Raw genomic sequence first — 22,446 nt, 5'->3', positions numbered from 1 at the left:
AGGCTGGTCTCAAACTGCTGGCCTCAAGTGATCCGCCCACCTCCGCCTCCCAGAGTGCTGGGACTACCAACGTGAGCCACCTTACCTGGCCTGGAGTAAACATTTTATACTTAGAAAAACCTAGTTCCATTAAACAAAGAGGTGTGGTCCACGTGACTTTAACTCCTAGCAATAGGAATTTACATGCTGGAGTCTAGTGTTCTGGGCCCTTTCACTTCACCTCTGGCCTCAGTGAAATAATGGGTGGTGAAATCAACCTCACATTGTATACTTTATATTAATATTGTAGTCAGTTATCAAAGTACTCATTGAACGGATCAATTTTACTTTCTTCCACTATTTTTGAGTGTCAATAAGAGAACCTTTTATTTCCAGTCAAACAGGGACACTGTGCAGTACATATTTAATTTTATGTGTTTCACTTTCTAATATTGGCTTATGTCCATGGCAATCAAGGCTATGACAATTCAAATATGTTTTATTTACCCATTACAATAGATGGCACTAATCAAGACAGGATGCTTTCTTAAATACACTAATAACTTAATTAGTCTTGGCAGTAGACACACTAAACAGAATCATAGTTCATGGCCAATTTTCTCTATTTTTTATTTTTTATTTATTTATTTTTTGAGGTCGAGTCTCACTCTTTTGCCCAGGCGGGAGTGCAGTGTTATGATCGTGGCTCACTGTAACCTCTACCTCGTGGGTTCAAGCATTTCTCCTGCCTCAGCCTCCAGAGTAACTGGGATTACAGGCGCCAACCACCACGCCTGGCTAATTTTTGTATTTTTAGTAGAGACAGGGTTTCGCCGTGTTGGCTAGGCTGGTCTGGAACTCCTGACCTCAGGTGATCACCCGCCTCAGCCTCCCAAAGTGCTAGGATTACAGGTGTGAGCCACTGTGCCCAGCCCATGGCCAATTTTCTATTCTGTTCTGAACATTAGCTTTTAGTTTCAGGGTGTGTATGTGTAAATACACAAATACTTTCAAAACCGTATACATACAGTTTTTAAATGACCTAGGTCAAGATTTAATAGCAGAGATTTAAAATTATAGTAACATGCCTCCATCGTCTCTTGGCAAAATTATCTTCTGTTGTTTTATACCAGTTTCCTGGGTGTTATTTACTAGCTTGTGAGGACAGAGATGTGTTTTATTCATCTTTGCATCCCCCATGCTAAGTATAGTACGAAGCACAGAGTATGAAGGATGCTCAGTCAATGGGAATTACGTGAATTAATGAATGATCAGCAAACTAGTAGGTTATAATTATGTCCACACTTTGTTTCTTATCCTCATTGAGTGCTTTTTAAAATTCATATATCTAAAAGGTATTAAAGAGACAATGGGCACACCTGTAATCCCAGCACTTTGGGAGGCTAATGCAGGAGGATTGCTTGAGCCCAAGAGTTCAAGACCAGCCTGGGCAACACAATGGAAATCCTCTCCCAACCCCCACCCCCCACTCTGTCTCTACAAAAAGTACAAAAATTAGCTGGGAATGGTATTGCACGCCTCTAATCTCAGCTCCTCAGGAGGCTGAGGTGGGAGGATCACTTGAACCTGGGAGATGGAGGTTGCATGAGCCATGATCACCCCACTGCATTCCAGCCTGGGTGATAGAGCAAGACCCTGTCTAAAAATAAAAAATATAAAAAGAGAGAGAGATAGTGATTCCTTTGGAATGTAAGAGTAAATGTTAGCATTATTCATCTGCTACATAAAAAACAGCAAGAGACAGTGGAAGGAGAGAGGGCCTTAGTCTGGGAAAGATCTAGGCAGCTAAAGATTTTGGCTCCATTACTATGTCTGCTGCCTGACCCTGGGCAATTACTTAAGTCTTCATTAAAGCTCTCAGTTCTCTCAACTGTAAAATAAGAGTCCATACCTCCCGGGATCTGTAAAAGGAATAAATGAAGTGATTTTTTTCAAGTGCCAAGCACAGTGACACATAGGAAGTGCTTAATGATAGCTATTTATTGTGTTTTTGAAATAGAGTCTTGCTGTGTCATCCAGGCTGGAGTGCAGTGGTGTGATCTTGGCTCACTGTAATATCCGCCTCCCAGGTTCAAGCAGTTCTCCTGCCTCAGCCTCTGGAGTAGCTGCGATTACAGGCACCCACCACCACGCCTGGCTAATTTTTGTATTTTTAGTAGGAGAGTTTCACCATGTTGGCCAGGCTGGTCTGAAACTCCTGGGCTCAAGCGATCCTCCTGCCTTGGCCTCCCAAAGTGCCGGGATTATAGGCATGAGCCACTGTGCCTGGCCTCTTTATTATTTTAATCACTTGAAACAATTTCATATTGTGTGTGTGTGTGTTCTACTCCTACTATCTAATCATTTGCTGAATCTCATAGCTGGCTCCTTTTTTCCAGAAAGAATAATTAATAGATTCATACATAAGGAAATTGAAACTCAGAAAGGATAAATGACTTCCAGAGGTCACAGAGACCTTGGTAAACCAGACCACTGTGACCCAGATCTGGTTTTTCAACTCAGAACATTTTCCACTTTATACCTCTCAGTGGTCCAAGGATCTTATGAGGGCCTTAATAAGGCGCAAGGGAAGGACAGCCGTGACAATTTTCCAGTCTCCTTTTCATTTTCATTCTTCCTAAATACATTGTTAGTCTTATTCTCCCTAAAGTATGGCTCTGATTTTGACACTCACGTTTTCAAAACCTTTAGTAATTCCCCATGACCTACCAAACTCAGTACAGATTTATAAACTTGGTTTTTGTTTGTTTGTTTGTTTGTTTTTTGAGACAGAATTTTGCTCTTGTTGCCCAGGCTGGAGTGCAATGGCACGATCTCAGCTCACTGCAACCTCTGCCTCCCGGGTTCAAGTGATTCTCCTGCCTCAGCCTCCCGAGTAACTGGGATTACAGGCGTGCATCACCACACCCAGCTGATTTTGTATTTTTAGTAGAGACAGGGTTTCTCCACGTTGTTCAGGCTGGTCTCAAACTCCCGACCTCAGGTGATCTGCCCATCTTGGCCTCCCAAAGTGTTGAGATTACAGGCGTGAGCCACCGCACCCAGCCTATAAACCTGTTTTTAGGCTCCTATCAGCCTGTTTCTGTCTGTTTGTCTGTCTCTCTCTCTCTCTCTCTCTCTCTCTCTCTCTCTCTCTCTCACACACACACACACACACACACACACACACACACACACACAGTGCCTTGACCAGACTGGTCTTACTAGCCGAGTGCTTATTGATGTGCCCCATTCAGGATTTTGTTCCATTTCTTTTGCCTAGTATGCCTTCTGTTCCTCATTTTCCAGAACCACCTCTAATGCCATCTTTCATGAATCCTTCTCTGATCCTCCTTGCTACTCTCTCCTTTGAATTCCCTAAGTACTTGATTTGTACTTTTTCTTATTATATAATATTCTCTCTAGTACTAAATTATAGGATTTGTACTTATCCTTCTTAGATGTCCATATTCTTAATTTTAAAAGGACAGTGTTTTATATATCTAACGTAGTGTCTTGCAACTAGTATCTTGTCAAATTGTATGAAATTTAAATACTTTAGGTTCAAAATAATATTTAAATATAATTATACATACAATTCTGTGTTCTATTATAAGATATAATTATTGCTGCCAGTGGAGATAATGTGGATTCCTAGAGAAGAATTCACTTGTGATCCTGACAGTTGGTGAATTTGATGCCATTGGTAACAAGCATATGGAAACTTGTATGTTTGTTTTTAACATTGATAATATTCTCTAAAGTGGCCTTTGACTCAGTGTTTCGTATTTGTTATTTTATTTCCTTAAGTGGTATTTTTATCAGATTGGTATTTGGAAGTTTGTTTTCCTGTCTCTTTCTTTCTTTTTTGCTTTGATACGGAGTCTTTCTCTGTTGCCCAGGCTGGAGTGCAGTGGCACAATTCGGCTCACTGCCACCTCTGCCTCCCGGGTTCAAGCAATTCTCCTGCCTCAGCTTCCCAAGTAGCTGGGATAACAGGCACATGCCACTACACCCAGCTAGTGTTTTGTATTTTTAGTAGAGATGGGGTTTTGCCATGTTGGGCAGGCTGGTCTCGAACTCCTAACCTCAGGTGATCCATCCACCTTGGCATTCCAAAGTGCTGGGATAACAGGCGTGAGCCGCCGCGCACCTGGCCTGTTTTCCTTTCCCTAGCTATTAGCAACAATTGAAATAAGACTGTCATTTTCAACAGAAGGTAGATGTTCACTTGAGTCAGAGGTAGAGCCTGGGAGAGGGAGGCTTAGCACTCTGGTCTTCCAAAGCATTTTTTCTTACTGTGTGATCTAGGCAATTTGCAACTATGAACAAATAAACTTATTGTTCCATCTTTCCTACCGTATCCTTCTCCATAGCACTTACCACCTTCTCACATGCCAGATATTTTGCTTGTTTGTCTTATATTCCTACGTGCAAACTTGTCCAACCCGTAGCCCGCAGGCTGCATGCACCCCAGGGTGGCTTTCCATGGGGCACAACACAAATTTGTAAACTTTCTTAAAACATTATGAGATTTATGTGAGATTTATGCACAGACTTTTTTTTTTTTTAAGCCCATCAGCTATTGTTAGTGTTGGTGTATTTTATGTGTGGCCCAAGACAATTCTTCATCTTCCAATGTGGCCCAGGGAAGCCAAAAGATTGGACACCCCTAAATTTTAGGGTCTATGAAAGCGAGGATTTTTGTTTTATTAATTGCTGTATCTCCAACTCATAGAACAGTGCCTAGCAGTTAGTAGTTGCACAATAAATATTTCTTGACTGACTAAATAGAGAAATTTGGCTTTGAGAGTTCCTCCGATTCGTTGGCTGAAAAGGTTTCGTTATTTTAAAAATAAGGAAGTCTCCAGACTGCTTTCCACAGTAGCTGTCCTAATTTACATTCACACCATCAGTGTATAAGCATGCCCTTTTGGCTGAAGCCTCACCAGCATGTTTTTTATTATTATTATTATTATTATTATTTATTAATAGTTTGAAAAACTACCTTTTGATGACTATGCTCACTACCTGGGTGATGGGATCCATACCCCAAACCTCAGCATCATGCAATATTCCCATGTAACAAACCTGTACATGTACCCCCTGTATCTAAATAAAAGTTGAAATTAAAAAAAATAATAAGGAAATAAAATCCTAGCCAGGTACAGTGGCTCACACCTGTAATCCCACCACTTTGGGAGGCTGAGGCAGGTGGATCCCTTGAGGTCAGGAGTTCAAGACCAGCCTGGCCAACATGGTAAAACTCCCGTCTCTACTAAAAATACAAAAATTAGCTAGATGTGGTGGTGCACGCCTGTAATCCCAGCTACTTAGAGGCTGAGGCATGAGAATCACTTGAACCCGGGAGGCAGAGGTTACAGTGATCCAAGATGGTGTCACTGCACTCCAGCCTGGGTGAAAGAGTGAGACTCCGTCTCAAAAAAAAATAAAAATAATAATAATAATTAAAAAAAAATTCTAAGGAAGTAAATGATAGTTTGGAAGAGTAGTATTCATCTGCAAACTCTGCTCTCGGGGTTTTACATTTTTCTTGGAGCAGCCTTGAATTTACTATATTTTTATTTCATTCAATACAAACTCAAGCCATTCCTACCACCACACCATACATCCAAGATGACTGTATCTCATTCTGGCTAAAACCTAAGAAAACTGTTCACTGTAATGAAGTCTAGTGGAAGCTTGATGACATGGCTTTTAGGCATTAAAGTCTAATAAGATCAAAATAATAATAAAATTCAGTACAGGGGCATTATCCCTTGATAAAAAAACTTCACTTGTTTTGCTTAGATGCTGATATTGACCCTGAAAATTGGTGAAATCAAGCTTCTGATGTTAATTTAGGGTTGTTATCAGTTTTCTGCATGTACATGTAATTGGGTTTGAAATGTGTTTTAAGCCTGAATTAAAAGAACTTAGTCACTGATGACTCATAGTGAGAAGTTTTTCCTTTTCCCTGCTGCAATATATGCTTTTACCTCCAACATGCCCTTTTAAAAACAATTAAAACATAAAGAATGCTACTTTTGTGTGACAGTTTCTGGAAAAGTTCTGTTCAGGTTTAAAGTGGTGACCACTTATTACAATGCTTGTTAGTAACTACGCTAACTACAATTGAGTTTCCAAATTTCCATACAAATTTCTTAGTCTCTGCCTTTGTGGAAGTTTCCTCATTATATATGAAATCCTCAGAAGTTCACTAGATAGTATATGGATGACCACAGGGACTTTATTTTGTTCATTATTGTATTCCTACCTAGTGCCTAGAACAGTACCCTGCACATAGAAGCCAATTAGTAAATATTTGTTGAATAAAATCACATAATTTTTTTTTTGTGAGACAGAGTCTAGCTCTGTCACCCAGGCTGGAGTGCAGTCGTGCGATCCTGGCTCACTGCAGCCTCCACCTCCCGGGTTCAAGCGATTCTCCTACCTCAGCCTCCCGAGTACCTGGGATTACAGGCGCCTGCCACCATGCCCAGCCATTTTTGTATTTTTAGTAAAGATGGGGTTTCACCATGTTGGCCAGGCTGGTGTCAAACTCCTGACCTCAAGTGATCTGCCTGCCTCGGCCTCCCGAAGTGCTGGGATTACAGGCTTGAGCCACTGTGTCCAGCCCCATGCATTCTTAATAATCGTGCATCTTGGAAAAATAATGAAAGTATTGAAATCAATTTTCTCCAGCTTTTTTGAATTAGGTAATCATCAATTCACAATCAGTCTAGTTTGGGTGTCTCTCGGTATTAGCCCAAGGTAGTTCTGTTCGAATAGTTCTTAGCATTGCTTGTGCCAATCTTAACTCTCCTTTAGTGGATCTCTTACAAAAGGAGGGGTGAATTGCCACCACCCATAGGCACTTGCACCTGTGGGAACCAATGGGCGTTGTAACAGGAAATACTTCAGCTTGCAATACTGATAGTAATGTGTGGCACCCAGGTCACGCTGTTTTTATCTGCAGTTCCTTTTTAGTATTGTACCAAGTTTCTTGACGATTTTTTAATACATAAGTTTAAAAGAGAATTAACTTTCAATTTGCAAATTAAAATGAGAATGGTTGCCTTTTCTTCATTATCAAGAAATGGTGAGTTGTCCTCCTGTAAGTAAATTGGTTCTTTTCTTTCTAATATTGTATTCCATGAAACCTTACTCTGGTATGCAGGGAGAGTGGAGGGTGCCTAAGTTGTAAAATAATTAAAACTTAAGCTGATATAATTATCAATAATAGTAACCAGTTCTGATATCTACTTGATACCATAACGGTGAGCATTGATAGACTTTCATAGATTTTTTACATAAGATTAGCTTGAGCAAGTTTTCCTCTTTTGTAGGTACGGGGGGGAAATTCTGGAAAAATTTTTAGAGAGTTCTTTCTAAAATGTCTAAATGCGAAGCTGTATAAATTGCTGTTGACGTTAGCTGTCTGACCAGGAAGTACTCTCTTTAAGCCTCACTTATAAAACTAAGTGTCTGTAATAACTTCCTTTCTCGGGATGAAGGTGCTGATAGCCTGCGGTGTTCTTATAACTTAAGTTCAGTTTTTCCTGTGAGGAAGAGGCAGTTTTTTAAATGAAGCCATCTCTGGGGAAATTGTATTGATTGTTGTAGCTAAATACAGAATTTTTAAAGTCTTAATATGTTGAACTGGAAATATAGGACATGCATTTGAGATCTACTGTGAGTAAGTGTCATTGGTATTTTATTTTACGTTTAATGTTTTATTATAACTATGGTTTGTGTCTAAACACTGTTAAAAAATGAGTAAACTCTGTTGAAGTTCATGTGAAATATTTATGGCCTTAGCTCAAAATCCAGCTGAGAGTAATCAACCTCAAAAGTCATTGGATTCATGTGCTCTATTTAATTTGTAGCTTGATATTCTACAAATAAAAGTGGTAATTTTTTCAGAAAAGATTTAATTTTTTTCTTCTGATTAAGCTAGGTAAATGCTGAGCATCAAATAAAATAGCAAAATTTTGTCGGAAGAGTCTTTTAAACAAAAAACTTGAAATATGTTAAAGGTCATCTTAAATGGATGCAGTTTATGCTAATGGATGATATTATTACTTTAAAACAATATTTCACAATCAAGCTACTCAAAGTGGCAAACTATTCATCCTAGAGATCTTTAAAAGTAACAAGCCTGCCTCCTGTTTTTCTTCATTCACAGAAAGGGAAAATAGTATAGAAAGCAGAGCAGTTTCTTGAATGTAATACCAAATTTAGAGACAGAAAAGTCAGAGTGTTTGGTCCATTTATTTTGTTTTGTAACTTTTAAAATCAATTTAATACATAGGGTTAGCTACTTATTAAAGTATAAAAATAAAACATGTTGGCCATTAGATTATTAACAATTTATATGACTACTATAGTCCCATAAAATGAATTTAGTTAAAGTAGGAAAACAGATACTTTTTTTTTGACATGTCATCATTTGTATGTTAAAAAGTTAATGCAAAATATGTTATAAATCAGGAAAGCTACCTTAATAATTTCTTTACCAACTTCACTAGTCTCTTGGAATGAGGTTTAAATGAAATGCATAGGCTAACATGTGACTGTGATATCCAAACTCATAATACTGTGCAGGTTAAATGTGTAAATTAAGTCTTATAATTATACATAGGATGTTTTCATTTAAGAAGCATTGCAGTAGATATTACTAATGGGGGCGCTATTCTTTCTAATGTATGAGAAAGGAAATTTTAAGTATCAGATAATCTTTAAAATGTGATGTCATATAGCATGTGCTTTTTCCTTAAGATTTATGAATGTTTAAAACTTAAAAGTACAAATTATGTAAATTTCAGCTTTCATAGAGAGGCCTTTTATGATTGTCTGAATGTTATATTAGCAGTCCAGAAATATCCCAGTCATAGCCTGGATGGGGGTGAAGCAGAGGAAGTGGGTGGTGCTTCATGATGACAGATTATTGCAGATTATATGGCTGCCTGCCAAAATGACACTCGTTGAAGGAAAAAGTAGAAGTTACAGACTGCATCCTATTAATTTGTACATGTTTATTTAACCACTTATAACAGTTTGCTTGTTTTATACACAGATGACAAGTTTTAAACTCCTGAATTACTTAAAATGTGCTTAACCTTCTATAGTTTATCGTGGCCATATTCCTCATATCTGATCTGCAGAGATCACACTGACCCTTTTGTGGAAAGCCACGTGTTAGCAGAAAAAAAGACGGAGGAAGGATGACAGAATTTAAAACTACAACTGCTTTATTTTCTAGTTAAAAATAGTTCTGAGTTAAAATGTAAGGATGTCCCATCACATGTGGACAATTTATATAAAATATAGCATACTAATACAAATAATCATGTCTTATGAAAAAGTTGATAGTTCTCGATTGTTCTGGTTTAGCTTGAAATTGAGATTCTTACTGTTGCAACATAAAAGGAAGCTTTGTGAAGGAAATATGACATCTCTGCCCAGATGCATAAGGAGGGAATTACAGTGGGGAGTTATTTTTAGAAGTATCTTATGAATACATTTCATGTACTAAGAACATTTTTTAAAGGTTAGTTTCACTGGTAGGAGTTACACAAGTTGCTCGGGTCACTGGATATTCTATTAAGAAATCATTTTTATGTCACCAACCTAGTTAGTCTTAAACTGGCTGATCTAAGTAGTAGCTTGCTTATTTATTTATTTTATTTGAGACAGTCTCACTCTGTCACCCAGGTTGGAGTGCAGCAGTACAGTCATAGCTCACTGCAGCCTTGAACTCCTGAGCTCAAGTAATCCTCCTGCCTCAACCTCCCCAGCAACCGAGACTACATGCATGTGCCACCATGCCTGGCTAATTTTTTAAAGTTTCTTTTTTTTTGTAAAGAGGGAGTCTTGCTGTGTTGCCTAGGCTGGTCTCAAAATCCTGGCCTCAAGAGATCCTCCTGCCTCTGCCTCCCAAAGCTCTGGGATTACAGGTGTGAGCCACTGCACATGGCCATAGCATTTTTTTAAATGTGATCAAATTGAGGCCAGGCGTGGTTGCTGACGCCTGTAATCCCAGCACTTTGGGAGGCCGAGATGGGCGTATCACTTGAGACCAGGAGTTTGAGACCACCCTGGCCAACATGGTGAAGCCCCGTCTCTACTGAAAATACAAAAATTAGCTGGGTGTGGTGGTGTAAGTCTGTAATCCCAGTTACTCAGAAGGCTGAGGCATGAGAATCACTTGAACCTGGGAGATGGAGGTTGCAGTGAGCCGAGATCGAGCCACGGTACTCCAGCCTGGGCGACAGAGTGGGACTCCATCTCAAAAAAAAAAAAAAGTGACCACATTGAGAAGATATTGAGATCCTGTCAATACCATCAAATAGTAATGCAAGTTATCCTACTAAAAGAGGGGAGGGGACAGTTAAATTCCCAGTGCATAGTAGTGTCCCATTCTCCTTCAGGCATAGAATGCCATGTTTTCAGTTCAAGGAAAGGTTGGAAGTGAGTCAAGGAATCTATCATTTGTATCTCACAGTTCTTAGAATTGATGCCCTTCTCTAATCCTTTTACACGATCAGCAGCATGTCCAGGTTTCTTATATTTCTTACTTTCGGTTTCTGTCACATAGGTTTGGGATTGGCAGGGTAGTTTAATGTTTAATAAGAGTGTGGCAGATAAACATGTCTGCCACCTACTAGCTTTGTGACTTTGCACAAATCCCTTAACCTCCCCGAAACCTCAGTTTCTTCTTCTGTAAAATGGATATAATTATAGTACCTACCTCACAGGATTGTTGTGAGGATTAAATGAAATAATGTATGAAAAGCATAATTTTGGCCACACACTGTAAAGGAGGAGCTCAGTGTGCAAGAATAGTTATGCTTATTTTTGCCATTTTTGGATATTTCAGTTCTCATTCATAACTTCACCAGAAAATGATCATGGAAAGAGATATAACAACACATGGCATTATGTATAGATAATAAAATCAACATTATAATAATAGAAGTATTTAGAAAGTACCAGAAGAAGGAGGCAGGGATTGACTGTAGATTTAATAATTATTCATCAAAATCATTATATACTCTGACAAATTTCACTTTAGTGACATTTTTCATTTTGTTTCAAGTGAGATAATTTCCTACCAATTTGATGGAACAACTCAGGAAACAACATGGAGAAGTGTTGATTTCTTAAAATGTTATTTTCTCAGTAGAGTGTGTTTGTTTTCTTCTGAGTGCACCCCTCAGATAAAGTTAGGACTATGTCTTAAGATTTTAGATCAGCTAAAAAAAATTTTTTTGTTTTGGTGACAATAGAACATGGATATTTACATGTATATTTGAATGCAATAGTCCCCTCTTATCCTCAGTCTTGCTTTCTGTAGTTTTAATTACTCATGGTGAACTGTGGTCTGAAAATACTAAAGTGGAAAATTGCAGAAATAAACTATTCATGAGTTTTATTTTATTTTTATTTATTTATTTTGAGACAGAGTCTCACTTTGCCACCTACGCTGGAGTGCAGTGGTGCGATCGTAGCTCACTGCAGCCTCAGACTCAAACTCCTGGACTCAAGGGGCCCTCCTGCCGCAACCTCCCAGATAGCTAATTAAAAAAAAAAAATTGTAGAGACAGGGTGTATTAGTCTGTTTTCATGCTGCTAATAAAGACATATCTGAGGCTGGGTAATTTATACAGGAAAGAGGTTTAATGGACTTACAGTTCCATATGGCTGGGGAGGCCTCACAATCATGGCGGAAGGCAAGGAGGAGCAAGTCACGTCTTACATGGACAGCAGCAGGCAGAAAAGAGAGCTTGTACGGAGAAACTCCCCCTGATAAAACCATCAGATCTCGTGAAAACAGCACAGGAAAGACCCACCCCCATGATTTACTCACCTCCCACTGAGTTCCTCCTACAATGCTTGGGAATTGTGGGAGCCACAATTCAAGATGAGATTTGGGTAGGGACACAGCCAAACCATATCATGGGGTCTTGTTATGTTGCCCAGGCTGGCCTCAAGCGATCCTCTGACCTTGGCCTCCCAAAGTGCTGGGATTACAGGTGTGAGCCACTGTGCCTGGCCCCATTCATGAGTTTTAAATTGCTTACCCTTTTGAGTAGTGCGATGAAATCTCCTGCTGACCTACTCCTTCTAGCCAGGGAAATGAATTATCCCTTTGTTCAGCCTATCCACACTGTAGATGCTACCTGCCTGTTCGTCACTTAGTAGCTGGTTGTCTTGGTTATCAGATTGACTGTTGTGGTACCTCAGTGCTTCTGTTCAAGTAACCCTGATTTTACTTAATAATGGCCCCAAAGTGCAAGAGCATTGTGGCTAATTTATAAATTAAGCTTCATTGTAGTTATGTATGTATAGGAAAGGAAATAGTATATATAGAGTTCTGTACTATCTATGGTTTCATAAATCCACTGGGTGTTCTAGAACATATTCCCCACACATAAGGGCAACTACTATATAAAGAATGTTTTCTCTTCTCACCATCTGAGACTCTAGGGTTCATATCTTGTAATGGGTTAACTTTGTTGATGTATTGAAAATATTAAAACTAATTCTTACAGAAGCAGATTTTCATGGGGACATGTTAGCAAAACAGATGTGAAATTTAGGGGACACCTGCAGTAAATTCACTAAACCAAACAGGGAAACTCCTTATAGGATACTTGAAAAAAAAATGTTTAGCCGTTGTGAATATACTTCTAGTGTTTAAAATTTCAGGGTGTTAATCTGTGGTGTAACCCCTTTGTCTCCTAGCCAACTCCTGGATTATTCCATGTTTTTCCTTGTTTCTGAGAATTCCTAACATTATAGTCTCAAGGCTCATTACATTGCTGCTAAAATGCACTGTACCTCTGCACCTATCCTATTCAGACCCTTGTTGCCTCATTCCTGGACTACCACAGTGGCCTGCTTTCATTTCAGTCTCTTTTTTCCAACTCATCATGATGAATCTTTAAATGCTAATTCTAGCATGTCACTCCCTTTTCAGAGAGCTTCAGTGGTTCCCTGTTTTCCACTATGTTAAACCTAACTTCTGCTTGACTTTCAACACCCTTTCTAATTTGCCTGTACACTGTTTATCCAGCTTCATTTCCTATGATCTTGGGCCTATTCTTTCTGTTCTGTTGAAGTCAGTCTCTCAAACACACCAAACTCATTCAAGTCTGTGCCTTTTACTTCACCGAAAAAGCCCTTGCTTGGAGCTTCTCGCTGCCTACTCAGATTTTACCATTCCTTCAAGATCCTGTGTAAAGTGTACTTCCTGTTGGATGCTTTTCCTACTCCTACTATTTTCCTGCAAATTCTCAGGTGACTTTTAATTTGGCAAACCAATGAACAAAAATGTGTGTAGTGTCTTATATCACACACACTTGTACCTTCACTAATGTAAACATTGTGAATACAAACACTATCTTTTAGCTAAATCTTTCACAGTTCCTAGCATAATGCGAAGGAAACTGATTTTGAAGAGAAAGAACAAATAGTAAATGTATTTCATCATGCTTATCTAAAGTCAACTCAGGCCAGGCATGGTGGCTCCCTCCTGTAAACCCAGCACTTTGGGAGGTTGAGGTAGATGGATCACCTGAGGTAAGGAGTTCGAGACCAGCCTGGCCAACATGGTGAAACCTTTTTTCTACTAAAAATACAAAACTAGCTAGGCATAGTGGCGCACGCCTGTAATCCCAGCTACTTAGGAGGCGGAGGCAGGAGAATTGCTTGAACCCCAGTGGTGGAAGTTGCAGTGAGCTGAGATCGTGCCACAGCACTTCAGCCTGGGCAACAGAGCGAGACTCTGTCTCAAAAATTAAATAAAATAAAAATAAATCAAATCAAATCAGTAACCCTAGTAATATAGTAATGTTGAAGGTACCTGAATATTTTTCCTATTTGCGTCCAGTCTGTCACCTCATTTACAGAAAAATGTGAGACAAATGAAGACAGTTTTGTAATTGGTTACAGATTGATATGTTTGCTTTTCTTTTTGAGAAACTATATATGTGTGTGTATCTATACAGATACACATACACACATATATTTGTATATATGTTTTTTATTTTATTTTATTTTTTTGAGACAGTCTCGCTCTGTTACCCAGGCTAGAGTGCAGTGGCGCAATCTGCAGAGGCTCACTGCAACCTCTGCCTCTCGGGATCAAGTGATTCTCCCTGCCTCGGCCTCTTGAGTAGCTGGGATTACAGGCGCACGCCACCACTTTGTATTTTTAGTAGAGACGGGGTTTCACCATGTTGCTCAGGCTGGTCTCAAACACCTGACCTTGTGATCCACCTGCCTTGACCTCCCAAAGTGCTGGGATTAAAGTGATATAGCCAGCTGCCATTGGAGAGGTATAGTTTTGATATTAACAGCTTTCCATCTTTAACTATAGATTAAATGTAATCATTTAATTTTACACAACCAAGAAGCATTTTTACCCAATTCTTCAAGTAACCTAAGTACAATTAAGTGCCTACTGTGTTATAAGGTGAGGCTCTGTGAAGGTGTGCCCTGCAAAAACTATTAGGGAATTCTGTTAGGCATGATGAAGTATATATTCAGATGCTTAAAGATAGGAATACTTATTACTTCAATTGGGTGTTATAATCAGTCTCCTATCTTTTTAAATAATGTATACTTTGCTTTGTATTAATGCCAAGGAGCTTATAGGACACCTAAATGAAAACTTTTAAAATGTAAAATGTTTTATATATGTAAGAGTATGGATATTTGAAAATGTCTAGTTAATGCTTTGAGTTTGTTTTGATGCTTGGCTGTAGATGCAGCCAGTAACACCATACTCTCTGTCCATTTATTTACTCAATAAATATTTGCTGAGCATCTACTCGGGTCAGGCCTTGGACTAGTGCTGAATAGGACTATGTTTCTTCCTTAACTAATAAGGAAACAATTGAACTATTTAGGTACAGCAATGCTGCAGAGACCCATATGATACTAGAAAAACACAAAGGAAGGGCACTGAATCATCCCCTGTTCCAGTTAACTCAACAAGTATACAAACTACTTCTCTATTCCTAGTTATGCCTCAGATTTCCTTTTTTTTTTTTTTTTTTTTTTTAATTTCTTTTCTTGAGACAGAGTTTTACTCTGTCACCTAGACTGGAGTGTAATGGTGCGATCTCAGTTCACTGCAGCCTCCGCCTCCCGGGTTCAAGCGATTCTCGTGCCTCAGCCTCCCAAGTAGCTGGGATTACAGGCATGTGCCACCACGCCTGGTCAATTTTTGTATTTTTAGTAGAAACGGAGTTTCACCATGTTGACCAGGCTGATCTCAAACTCCTGACCTCAAGTGATCCGCCCGCCTCGGCCTCCCAAAGTGCTGGGATTATAGGCGTGAACCACTGCACCCAGCCTTTTTTTTTTTTTTTTTTTTTTTTTTTTAAGATGGAGTTTTGGTCTTGTTGCTCAGGTTGGAGTACAATGACACAACCTCGGCTCACTGCAACCTCCACCTCCCAAGTTCAAGCGATTCTTCTGCCTCAGCCTCCCAAGTAACTGGGATTACAGGTGCCCACCACCATACCCAGCTCAGAGTTTCACCATGTTGGCCAAGCTGGTCTCGAGCAGAGTTTCCCAAAGTCTCGCTCCTGGGATCCACCCTCCTCACAGTGCTGGGATTACAGGCATGAGTCACCATGCCTGGCCTCAAATTTGTCTTGTAGCTGAAGACCAGTCATTTAAACTTGTTGCTCCACGGGATGGACAACAGCAATAACAATTACTGAATGAGTGCTTGTTAGGTGCTAGGTATTACAATATATGCTTTATATAATGAGTATCTCGACAAACCTCTATAATGGATATTTTTGTAGATTCACACACATATTCTTACATAGACTTTACAGGGATGTATACCAATGTTCAGAGAGGTTAAGTGGTTTGTTCAAGATCTATGGCAGAACCTGGACTTAAACTCAGTTCTATGCCTGTGTTTATAACTGTTGTGCCATGCTACCTCTCATTGTGAAGATTAGAATTAAATAACTCTCTACTGTTCTATTAGTGCCTACAGGATAAGTGCTACATAGCCCCAAGATGTCATTCATATATGACAATAAAAAAGCTGGTTAGATAACATAGCAACAATAAAAAGTTGTGGACTATTCAGTGAAGTTACGGGCTATTCAATACAGTTTAGGATTTTTAAAAAATCATTGTAGGCATACGAAATAACTATAAGGTTTTGTTCATTTGAATTAATAATTTTATGTTATATTGTGAGTCTCACAGTGACTTTGTAAGGCATTCTATCCTCACTTTATAGATGAGGTTATGAAGGCTTAGAGAAGTTTAGCCGCATCCTAAAGATGCCACACTTAAGTAAGAGAGTTAAGTGGCAGATTTGGCTTAAACCTAGATTTGCTGATTGAAAAGGTCAGAGCTCTTTTCCATTACACCACAAATTGAAGCTGTCATTTGGGGGGTGAAACTCATAACAGTGTTTTTGTTGTTTTGTTTTTGTTGTTTTTTTTTTTTTAGATAAAATTGTATAGTATAAAACTTACCTTTTTAAAGTATAAAATTCATATTTTTAGTATATTTGTGATGTTATTACAACCCTCACCACTATCTAACTCTAGAACATTTTCATTATACCAAAAAGAATTTTGTACCTGTTAGCAGCCACTCGCAGTTATCCCCAACCCCTGGTAAACACTAATTTACTTTGTGTCTCTATGGATTTGCCTACTCTGGATATTTTGTATAAATGGAACAAGACAGTATGTGCCTTTTTGTGTCTGACATCTTCACTTAGCATAATGTTTCAAGATTCATCCACATTGTAGCGTACATCAGTGATGATTCCTTTTTTTTTTTTTTTTTTTTTTTTTTGAGACGGAGTCTCGCTCTGTCGCCCGGGCTGGAGTGCAGTGGCCGGATCTCAGCTCACTGCAAGCTCCGCCTCCCGGGTTTACGCCATTCTCCTGTCTCAGCCTCCCGAGTAGCTGGGACTACAGACGCCCGCCACCTCGCCCGGCTAGTTTTTTGTATTTTTTAGTAGAGATGGGGTTTCACCGTGTTAGCCAGGATGGTCTTGATCTCCTGACCTCGTGATCCGCCCGTCTCGGCCTCCCAAAGTGCTTGGATTACAGGCTTGAGCCACCGCGCCCGGCCGATGATTCCTTTTTATGGCCAAATAATATTTCATTATGTCTGTATGCTACATTCTGATTATTCAAGAGTTGATGGATATTTTGGTTGCTTCCACTTTTTGGCTATTAATAATGCTTCTTTGACTGTAAATATACAAGTTTTTACATGAATGTATTTTTCCATTCTCTTGGGTATATACCTACAGTGGAATTGCAGGTTCATAGTTACTTTTTGTAAAATAACTAAAATAAAAATGCTTTGACATGATTTGAATCAGCCAGCGTAGTGGCTCATGCCTGTAATCCCAGCACTTTGGAAGGCCAAGGCGGGCGGTCACCTGAGGTCAGGAGTTTGAGACCAGCCTGGGCAACATGGTGAAACCCCGACTCTACTAAAAATACAAAAATTAGCTGGGTGTGGTGGTGAGCACCTGTAATCCCAGCTACTTGAGAGCCTGAGGCAGGAGAATTGCTTGAACCTGGGAGACAGAGGTTGCAGTGAGCTGAGAACGCGCCACTGCACTCCAGCCTAGGCGACAAGAGTGAGACCTATTCTAAAAAAAAAAAAAAAAAGAAATTATTTGAGTCATTTATTCAGCACTTATCCCTCCCCCACCCCTCACAAAAACACACATAATATTGTGTATTTAGCTAATTTGTTATCCCATATCTCCTCTTCAGAAATAAGGCAGAAGCAGACTTTAGCTCAGATGTCGGATAAGTAGTCTTTAATTCCAGATGAACAGTCTGTGTTTAACACTTCCTCCTCCATTGAAGGCAGTATGGAAAGCAAATAAGAATCCTGATGCAAGTTGTGTTCAATTAATGGACTTAAGAAAGGTCCATGTCCTTTAAAAGCAAGACAGAATGACATCAGGGTCAACAAGAAGTTGTCAGGTACTTTCTATACATGAAGAAGGAAGAGATTACTTCCGTACTAGGGAGATGGGGTAACATGGAGATGGAGTTTGAACTGAGTCTTGAATGCTGGATACCTTTTCAGCAGGCGTGGTGGACATAATGTATTTTTTGGCCTAGTTCAGACATCGTGAACAAAATGTAGGATACTCAGGGATAGTGGCAAATCAAAAGCCTTAGAGCCACATAACAAGAGGTTTGAACTTTGAACAGTAGGTAGTGAGGAACCATTTAAGATATCTGAATAGAAAAGACTGATGCAATCAGAGCCTTTGAAAGATTACTCCATCAATAGTTTGTAGAATGACTTAAAGGAAGAAAGAAATTGAGAATGAGAACTTGGACTAGTAGTGAGGTTCTGGAACTAGGACAGCCTCAGGAAAAGGAGAAAAGCAGCTTGTGAGAGATTTATTGAGGGCATTAACGACTTGGCATAGAGAGCTAAAAGAATAGGAGTGAATCAGATAAATGAGAGAAAGTGTAGGGTAGAGAGAGGAAGCTCAGCACAGAGTTTTGTGCTCAGAGGTCGAGAGAAGTAGGATAAGCCCGAAGAGGTGGGTTGGAAAGAAACTCCCAGAGGACAGTGCCACACAAACCAAGAAACAACCTTGTAAGGAGATGCTGCATAGAGGTTATGGAAGGATATGACCTGAGAGGACTCCTGTTGGATTTGGAAATGAGGAGGCTGGAGCTAGTGAGTTGCCAGAGCATCTTCCTGTCAGGAAAAGCTCCCTCTCCTTGAGCATGCTATAGGCCAAAAAGAGGATTTGGGAGAGAGGAAGCAACTGCGGATTAAAGACAAATGGGAGGGGTGCATTAATGAAGTGAAAAGGTAGTAGGATAAAGAATTAAGAGCCTTGTGGCTCATACCTGTAATCCCAGCACTTGGGAAGGCCTAAGTAGGAGGAATGTGGGAGCCCACCTAGCCTGGGCAATAAAGTGAGACCTCATCTCTATAAATGATAATTTTTTAAAAAAAAATTAGCTGGGTGTGGTGACACATGCCTGTGATCCCAGCTACTCAGGAGGCTGAGGTGGAGGCTTACTTGAGCACGAGCAGTCAAGGCTTCAGTGAGCCAGGATCATGATCATGCCACTGTACCCTAGCCTGGGTGACAGAGCGAGACCTGGTCTAAAAAAAGAAAAAAGGCCTATTGTTGGAGAGAATTGCTTGACCTGATAAAGGAAAACTGAAGGATGAAGACGAATGCATATACAAAGAGATTTTAAAATTGAGGAAGCTTACATAATGGCTTCAATGTAAAACTTATAGTATTATTGCTTATTAGGAGTACCTACAGATAGAATAGTAACCACAGATAGACAAGTTAGAATTAGAAAATACCTTGAGTTATCTTAGGCATATGTAGAAAGATTAAACTTTCTGTTCTGTATAAATGTTTCATTCTTTTAGCTATGCATTGAACATATCTTTTCCTATGCTTTTAAGTGCATTTGCCTGCCAAAACCATAGCTATGTGATGTAATTATATAGGCTACCAGTTAGGCCTGTTGAATCCACGTTTCCGCTAATTATTCAAGCTGTGTATTTTGAGTGTTAATAATAGTGGGAACTCAAGTACAGTATTTTGTTCAAAAATTAGTTTATAACCCTCAGTTTGAAATTTTTATATAAATGTTTTATTCTTTCTAAAAGATGCCAAAAAACAGTATTTTGTATTTTCTATAGGATAGAAATTTATTAGTAATATGTTCTATAGCTTAGCAGGCACACTGTACAATTATTCATTTCACTCAAAGTAATGACAAATATATGTCACTTTGAAGTTATAATTTCCCTATTTTAAGATGTTGCCAAATCAGTTCTTTATCAGTCCTGATGTTGGGAGTTTCCAACTAGAAGTCTTATTAGTAAATGAGTAGATATGGAAGCTAAGACCTCCTTCGTTACCCTTAACCCGTTCTCCTCTTCCCAGCAAAGTGGTGAGAAGTCCCTGACCCAAGACAGTTCTTTTCATATATTTTTAATAGCTATATAAGTAATACATGCTTTTGGCTTTAATAAATAAAAAATACATGTGAGTAGTTAGAACAAAATAAAATTTATATTCTATACCTAGATATATTTTGATAGCCTTTCAGATAAAGTATTTTAGCCTTTTTTCAGGTAAAGTATTTTTAGAAACAGTAATTAGGACAGTTATAGTACATATATTGTTTTTTATGCTGCTTTATTTCTTTTACTTTAACAGTATATCATTACCATATCAATATTCATCTATCTCTAACTATACTTCTTCCACTTCATTTTCAAGCCTGCATTGTTGCATGGATTTTTCAAGGTGGATTTTTTTTCTTAGTCTTTATTCTTATAAAGTGTTCTAAGTCACTCCTTAATCAATATCTCTGTCTCCAATACAACTCTTGGTTTCTTTCCAGTTATAAGGAGATTCTACAGCAGGTAGACCATAAGAACTTGGTTTCCAGGAACATAAGTTCATTTTTTTTTTTTCTTCAAGCAGAATGGGTGAGCAGCATTATTATATTGTATGTCCTAACAAAGACACTCATGGCTTGAGAACATGTCTGTTTTTTTCTCCACCAGAAACATAAGCCAGTGTCTGACATTTCTTTCGAGCAGCCAGGGCTTGAAAGCATGCACACTTATCTCCCCAAACACATGGCTTTTTCCTTGGTCTTCATCTGCTCTACAGGAGCTCCTGCTACAAGTCTTCTCTTAGACTATCACCAGCCTTCCTTCCTCTTCTATTCCTGCCTGTTCAGGATTTCTTAATTTTGTTCGTTTTGCATTCAAACTTCTTGGTTATGAACCCTTTTAAGATCATCCTTAAGAAAGGAGAAATGTTGAATTTGTCCAAAGTAACCCGTTATTACAGGAATTAATGAATATTTCTTGTCCATTCTAAGGACTGTATTTCAGCCTCCTTAATCTATTCTACTTTGTATTATTTTTAAAGTTTCTATCCTGATCTGGCCTTAAAAAAATAGACATTTTCATTGCCATCTTAGTAAAAGTCTTACTTCAAATTTATGTCACTACACTAAATATAAATACAAGTTTAGTGGCAGCTGCTTCGAGAAAGTGGATATGGTTCAGTAAGATTGGTTTTTTAACACTTTACTTAATAAGTAAGTGATTCAGTAGACTAACCTCATGAAATTTGCTAGTGATCCTTTAACTGGCTAACACCTTGGAAAAACAGATTAAGGTTCTAATTAGCATTGACAAGGTGAAGAGGGGCATAGGTATTAACAAGAGGAAGTTAACCAAAGACATGCTGGGTGATTCAATAAAGAACTAAAGAAATAAAGTGTAAATATAACAGGGGGCACCAGACTTTGAAAAAGCATGAGAAAAAGAAAAATAAATGTTATTAATTATCAGAAAACAAAGTACTATTATTTTTAAAGCCATAATACTGTTAATAGTATTTTTAACAGTGATATTATTCGTTGGTCATGATTTATTTTGCAGTTAAGAGGAAGCTTTTTTGTGTGTGTTACTTTTGCAAAAGTTTTCCCATTCGTTTCAAATATGAATTGAGACAGTGGAGAGAGAGGCAGATGCAAGTGATTAAAAAACAGGACTGTAAAATCAAAAAGTTCCAATTGCCATGTATTTTTTGCATTATCAAACATGCCATAAAGTGGTATCGTTGAAGTCACATTTCTTAGGTGGGATTTCCATCATTCTCAAAATATGAATAGGTATTGTTGATGTGAACACTGCTTCTCCCCTGTGAGCCAGGCAAGATGAATGGATGTGTTACAATGTGGTCTTCTGTCTGTTCTGTATATTAACAGAGATTTACACCTGCACTTTTATATAGTAACTGAACACATCAACTCTGTACTTGCCTTACCTGAATCAGGTGGAATATATTTACTATGACACATGCTTTTGCCTTGTTTTAAAATCATCAAGAGCTTGAATCTTTGTATTTTGGTAAATCAGGAAAAATATTCAGACAGCGTACAAGATAAAGGAGTCTTAGTACATTAGGGGCTCTGGGAGAAAATGAATGGAGTCAATCTAAACAATAAAAGAAACAGGATTGAAGTCAGACCATTGTCAATGTTCTAAATTTGCAAAATCCACACAGGGTTTTGTTTCTTTTCTAAATCTTGTAGAGTTTGGAACAAATAAATTCTAGTGGATTATTATTATTATTTTCCTTTTTTTTTTTTTCCTGAGACGGAGTCTTGCTCTGCCGCCCGGGCTGGAGTGCAGTGGCACCATCTCAGCTCACTGCAAGCTCCGCCTCCCGGGTTCACGCCATTCTCCTGCCTCAGCCTCCCGAGTAGCTGGGACTACAGGTGCCCGCCACCATGCCCGGCTAATTTTTTGTATTTTTAGTAGAGATGGGGTTTCACTGTGTTAGCCAGGATGGGCTCAATCTCTAGTGGATTTTTTATAAGACTCATAGAGTTAAAAATTAAATCTTAAAAATTCTCATAT

General features: G+C 38.8%; 2 protein-coding genes across 6 annotated transcripts in view; one reads left to right on the top strand and one right to left on the bottom strand.

The window, feature by feature from the left end:
* The window catches only part of SUDS3 (SDS3 homolog, SIN3A corepressor complex component), a 1,028,644-nt gene that overhangs the window by 51,797 nt on the left and 954,401 nt on the right, over positions 1-22,446 (bottom strand). The gene's annotated exons all lie outside the window — the stretch shown is intronic.
* Positions 1-22,446, top strand: part of TAOK3 (TAO kinase 3) — a 230,835-nt gene that overhangs the window by 5,893 nt on the left and 202,496 nt on the right. Inside the window, exon 1 of one of the 5 annotated variants that reach the window (XM_050747901.1) lies at positions 6,674-7,081. The exons of 1 other annotated variant lie outside the window; for it this stretch is intronic. The gene's annotated coding sequence lies outside the window, so the exon portion shown is untranslated. Of the gene's footprint in view, positions 1-6,673; positions 7,097-7,179; positions 7,679-22,446 lie in introns of those variants that run through there. 3 more of the 5 variants (XM_050747900.1, XM_050747903.1, XM_050747902.1) reach the window with 3 other exon arrangements.

Source organism: Macaca thibetana, chromosome 11 (genome assembly GCF_024542745.1).
Source record: "Macaca thibetana thibetana isolate TM-01 chromosome 11, ASM2454274v1, whole genome shotgun sequence".
NCBI classification, from domain to species: domain Eukaryota; kingdom Metazoa; phylum Chordata; class Mammalia; order Primates; family Cercopithecidae; genus Macaca; species Macaca thibetana.
Note: the sequence above shows the minus strand (reverse complement) of the source record. Positions and strands in the feature narration are given on the sequence as shown.